At 43.1% G+C, this 6,000-nt stretch overlaps 1 long non-coding RNA gene across 1 annotated transcript; it reads right to left on the reverse strand.

Moving 5' to 3' along the window:
- Nucleotides 1–2,754: 2,754 nt before the first annotated feature.
- LOC147327406 (uncharacterized) lies at nt 2,755–5,535 on the reverse strand. The gene is made up of 4 exons (XR_015129843.1): nt 5,366–5,535; nt 5,148–5,260; nt 3,403–3,497; nt 2,755–3,294 (listed from the first exon to the last, which is right to left on the reverse strand). It is a non-coding gene; the product is annotated as an uncharacterized LOC147327406 (long non-coding RNA).
- Between the last annotated feature and the right edge of the window lie 465 nt (nt 5,536–6,000).

Here is a 6,000-nt window from a genome sequence, read left to right on the forward strand (position 1 = left end):
GTACACAGACGGGGTCTTTGCTCAACTCGTCTGAGGCGTGTCTCACTAAGCGCTACATGCTAGCATCCTGCTAACCGAGCTACCCTTTACATGCTGTGCTTTAGAAAATGGGATACTCGTTAAAAAAAATACTCCGCAGATATTGATAGATAGACGAACACTGCAAATATAATGTTGGAAACGAGAACGGCCTTTGGTGAAGGGGTAAAATACACCATGAATAAAGCCATAGAGTGAATGGCTGCCATGGTTGCAGAACAGCCTGATTTAATGACAAGAATGGGGAAGAGTGAGGTGAAGTGAACCACAGCCACAAAACACGGTCAGACAAGGCGGCAAAAGGGCAGTGATCTGTCCGTCAGTATGAAGTTGGTGTGTGCTTTGGTGAACAAAAACTCCAGACTGGTAGCAGGAAGATTGGAGACTCGTGTTTCACTGGAATAGTGGTGAATTAAAACATCCTTTGTTGGGGACATTTCGGTGTAAATGCATCCATACAGGCAAGACAGAGGCAGACTAGACAGTGAAGAAAACAAGGCAAACATTAGAAATATAAAAACGGAAATATAGGATGAGTCGGGGATGAGTTCCTGCCCCAAGTGGAGGAGTTCAAGTATCTCGGGGTCTTGTTCGCGAGTGATGGGAGAAGGGAGCCGGAGATCGACAGACGGATTGGGGCTGCAGCTGCAGTAATGCGGACGCTGCACCGGTCCGTCGTGGTGAAGAGGGAGCTGAGTGTAAAAGCGAAGCTCTCAATTTACCGGTCGATCTACGTCCCTACCCTCACCTATGGCCACGAGCTGTGGGTAGTGACCGAAAGAATGAGATCGCGGATACAAGCGGCAGAAATGAGCTTCCTCCGAAGGGTGGCTGGCCTCTCCCTTAGAGATAGGGTGAGAAGGTCGGCCATCCGGGAGGGGCTCAGAGTAGAGCAGCTGCTGCTCCACATCGAAAGGAGCCAGCTGAGGTGGTTCGGGCATCTGACAAGGATGCCCCCTGGGCGCCTCCTGGGTGAGGTGTTCCAGGCATGTCCCACCGGGAGGAGGCCCCGGGGCAGACCCAGGACACGCTGGAGAGATGATATCTCTCGACTGGCCTGGGAACGCCTTGGTATTCCCCCGGATAAGCTGGAGGAGGTGGCTGGGGAGAGGGAGGTCTGGGCCTCTTTGCTTAGGCTGCTGCCCCCGCGACCCGGCCTCGGATAAAGCGGATGAAGATGGATGGATGGAAATATAGGATTAATATAACATACAATTAGGGAAAATGTAAGGAACACAATGTAAATGATATTGTAAAGTCATTAAAACAGCATACTCTGATTAAAAGAAACACATAATTGGGTAGGATAATAACAATAATAATAATTAAAAAAAACTAAAAAAAAACATTTAGAAGATGGGTATGTATACTTGTAGCCAGAATTTAACAACTATAAAGTTGTAGCATGTCAGTACCTTACCCCATCCATTATATCCACACTTTCAGAAAAGGATATGGTCAATATCTTTACAAATACTATCTAAACTTAAACGGGATATTCCCTCTGCTTCTTCTGCTTCTCGTATACACCCTCAGGGTTTGTGATCAGCCAGCGGCTGATATGATCATTAATCCTGTAAAATAATATTCTTTCGGTTTATGAATCTGTTTGCATGGATTTCTTAATCCGTTTCCACTGTTAGCAGAAGTTGTGCATGCAGTTTTGGTGTGCTGCTCTCCAAGACTACAAGCTGCGTTAAAGTTGGAAGTAACTGGCCGATGTTCCACTGTTGAAGATCAGCTGTGCCCAATTGTTGCACATTGTGGGTATGGAGAAGTTGAGGCTCTTGCAGGCTACCCACAATTTCCCCAAACTGAGCGATTATACATCTTGCTTCCATATTTGTATCTTGTGTCACTAAAAATGCATTTTATTTTAATTTTATACATTGATTAATGACCTGCAGAATCTCCTTATCATATTAAGTGATTCATAATTGTCACTTTATGCTTTCTCCATCTTGAAAGTGATTACATCCTTTAGGTTCATTTTCTGCAGGCAGGTTTCTGACAGAACAGGCAGATTTAGAATATAACATGCAGCGTTCTATAGATGGACACATAAAGAAATGAAAAATTACATGTATGTGCTAACTTTCTAAACACTGTTACATTAATGATTAAGTAGATAAAACATTTATGTCAGCCTTGGCTCATAGTTCATTTAAAGACAAGAACTTTGTGTGTGTGTTTCAGGTACTGCACTCTCAAAGACTGAATGAACCAGCATTGCAGCCATGGGTCATTGTGAGCATCACAGGGAAGGTTGAAGCCGCCCACTCCAGCTGTAAGGCCGGAGTCACGGAGACCTGCACCCATGTCACTGCTCTTCTGTTTAATGTAGAAGCAACAGTGTTGATCTGTGGCACAAGGACTGTTACAGGTGAACCTGCATACTGGGTTTTGCTGGGTAATGTGACCAAGATACAGTCAGAGGTTGGCCATAAGATAGACTTCTCCTCTTCAGCTGCCCAAAAAAGGCTCTTGATCAAAAACATAAACAGACCATCTGTAGTGACAGGTAAAAGGAGCCGTCCTCAAAAAAGAAATCCCACCTGCTACTGTGGAGGAGTTGTCACTGCTATAATGCCATCATGTTTTATCTAGGGGTCTAGATTTATGCCTATAGTGCACTGCCATGTAAATAATTTGCATTTACTGAATGAGTATCACTGTTCAAAAATTGAATAAAGAAACAAACTAATTTTTGCCTTTTTTTTTATTAAAACCACTTTATAGAACATCACATCAGTTACAATGTAGAATCCATGTCACTGGAGAATTTTGATTCAATAAACAGTAAAAAGGTGAGCTGTGAAGACCAAGGACAAGTGCAGTTCACAGGTTTTCTATCCAAGGAATCCCAGAAGATTGCATGGTGTCATTGCCCAGCAGTTGTTCGCAGGACATATGGACTCAACCTCAACAATCCCTCACACTGAGCAGCATGAAGTGACAGTGCAGAGGAAAAACTCCCCTTTAACAAGAAGAAACCTCCAGCAGAACCAGAACCCGGTTCAGTACCAGCAGCCATCTGGGTTTGGAGGAGAGAGACAGACACAGAACTACCAAAAGTATATTTTTTTTATGTGATTGACTGTTGTTGTAATTCAAGCCCTGAGTGTAGAGCAGGTAAGATATAAAGTTGCATCCTAAATTCCATGCTCATGCAGTGTTTAGTTTATGACTTTTTCACCTGGTCATTGAACAGATGGTCTTTTAGGGTTGACCAAGCTGGTACCTTGACTCTGTTCTCTGCAAGATGTTGCAAAAAACAAAATCATATGGAGACAATATTGGACACAAAATATATAACAATTTAGTTAAATGTAGCATTAACTCATAAGTCTTGCTAAAGTAAACCTTGTATTCTGATTCATCACAGCAGCAGTTCAGTTGGATGATGTCAGCAACTGCAGCAAGTGTCTTGCTGACTGAATAATTTCATCTTGCATAATCTGAAACAAACACATAAAGACAAACAATTTATAAATTAACATTCGATAAAATCTAAGAATTAATCATTTATTAGATACCAATATGAATATGTCTACCATAAAACTTGTGTGGAGCGAAGTTACATTCAATCAAGATGGTCTGGCATGCTATAACTTTATAGTATTCTGGCTACAAGTATGCATACCCATCTTGTACATGTTTTTTAACATTATTATTGTTATTATCCTACCCAATTATGTGTTTCTTTTAATCAGAGTATGCCGTTTTAATGACTTTACAATATCATTTACATTGTGTTCCTTACATTTTCCCTAATTGTATGTTATATTAATCCTATATTTCCATCCATCCATCTTCATCCGCTTTATCCGAGGCCGGGTCGCGGGGGCAGCAGCCTAAGCAAAGAGGCCCAGACCTCCCTCTCCCCAGCCACCTCCTCCAGTTTATCCGGGGGAATACCAAGGCGTTCCCAGGCCAGTCGAGAGATATAATCTCTCCAGCGTGTCCTGGGTCTGCCCCGGGGCCTCCTCCCGGTGGGACATGCCTGGAACACCTCACCCAGGAGGCGCCCAGGGGGCATCCTTGTCAGATGCCCGAACCACCTCAGCTGGCTCCTTTCGATGTGGAGCAGCAGCTGCTCTACTCTGAGCCCCTCCCGGATGGCCGACCTTCTCACCCTATCTCTAAGGGAGAGGCCAGCCACCCTTCGGAGGAAGCTCATTTCTGCCGCTTGTATCCGCGATCTCATTCTTTCGGTCACTACCCACAGCTCGTGGCCATAGGTGAGGGTAGGGACGTAGATCGACCGGTAAATTGAGAGCTTCGCTTTTACACTCAGCTCCCTCTTCACCACGACGGACCGGTGCAGCGTCCGCATTACTGCAGCTGCAGCCCCAATCCGTCTGTCGATCTCCGGCTCCCTTCTCCCATCACTCGCGAACAAGACCCCGAGATACTTGAACTCCTCCACTTGGGGCAGGAACTCATCCCCGACTCATCCTATATTTCCGTTTTTATATTTCTAATGTTTGCCTTGTTTTCTTCACTGTCTAGTCTGCCTCTGTCTTGCCTGTATGGATGCATTTACACCGAAATGTCCCCAACAAAGGATGTTTTAATTCACCACTATTCCAGTGAAACACGAGTCTCCAATCTTCCTGCTACCAGTCTGGAGTTTTTGTTCACCAAAGCACACACCAACTTCATACTGACGGACAGATCACTGCCCTTTTGCCGCCTTGTCTGACCGTGTTTTGTGGCTGTGGTTCACTTCACCTCACTCTTCCCCATTCTTGTCATTAAATCAGGCTGTTCTGCAACCATGGCAGCCATTCACTCTATGGCTTTATTCATGGTGTATTTTACCCCTTCACCAAAGGCCGTTCTCGTTTCCAACATTATATTTGCAGTGTTCGTCTATCTATCAATATCTGCGGAGTATTTTTTTTAACGAGTATCCCATTTTCTAAAGCACAGCATGTAAAGGGTAGCTCGGTTAGCAGGATGCTAGCATGTAGCGCTTAGTGAGACACGCCTCAGACGAGTTGAGCAAAGACCCCGTCTGTGTACTTTATACGTGAGCAACGGATTTAAATAAAATTAAGGTTTCAAAAGACAAACTTGAAGATAAAAAAAATATATATACTCACCGGAGAGCCGCCAGGGTTTGCCGCTGCCATCTTGGCGCTCCTAAATTCAAAACTGCCTCTGCAGTCAGGCAGGGGAGGCGTGGAAATTGTCTTTGAGTTAGTCAAACGTTTTCCTTAGTTCGAGTAGATGATAAAAAAAAATAATAATAAATGCGATTTTAAGTAGGACTAGGCGTTCTGTAATGATCTCTATTTAGGAGAAAAACTTAATCACTCACCTTTAAACAGCTCTCTTTTAGGAGACACACTGCTGGCTAACGGTGTCATGTGATCAAACAGCGTAATTTAATTGGCTGAGAGCCACTCGACTCGATCTGGTGCTGATTGCTCTGGCTTGGGTCATTAAAGTTCATCACTTTTGCAGTTGAATTTTTGCAGGTGAATTTTTTTCAGGTGAATTTTTGCAGGTGAATTTTTTTCAGGTGAATTTTTTGCAGGTGAATTTTTTGCAGGTGAATTTTTTTCAGGTGAATTTTTGCAGGTGAATTTTTTGCAGGTGAATTTTTGCAGGTGAATTTTTGCAGGTGAATATTTTTGCAGGGAAATTTGGAGGATAAAAATTCAGTGTCATAAATTCAATGTCTAAAAATACTTGAATTCTGATGATACTATATTTCTTCCATAGAGAGAGGTGTTTGGAGTGTTGGAGTGTGACTGTTTGAGTTTGTGAACAGGTATCTTTTATACTAATAACAAGTTCAAACAGGTGCCATTAACACAGGTAACGAGTGGAGGAGAGAGGAGCCACACAGGTTTGTGTGAGCCAGAAATATAGCTTTTCCATAATTTAGAAATAAATTCTTTAAAATCAGACAGTGTGATTTTCTGGATTTTTTTTCTCATTTTGTATCTT

This window comes from Aulonocara sp. 'chitande type north' Nkhata Bay, linkage group LG6 (genome assembly GCF_057382095.1).
Source record: "Aulonocara sp. 'chitande type north' Nkhata Bay isolate Kocher_YH1m ecotype deep benthic linkage group LG6, A_spYH_male_GT1.1, whole genome shotgun sequence".
Lineage (NCBI taxonomy): Eukaryota > Metazoa > Chordata > Actinopteri > Cichliformes > Cichlidae > Aulonocara > Aulonocara sp. 'chitande type north' Nkhata Bay.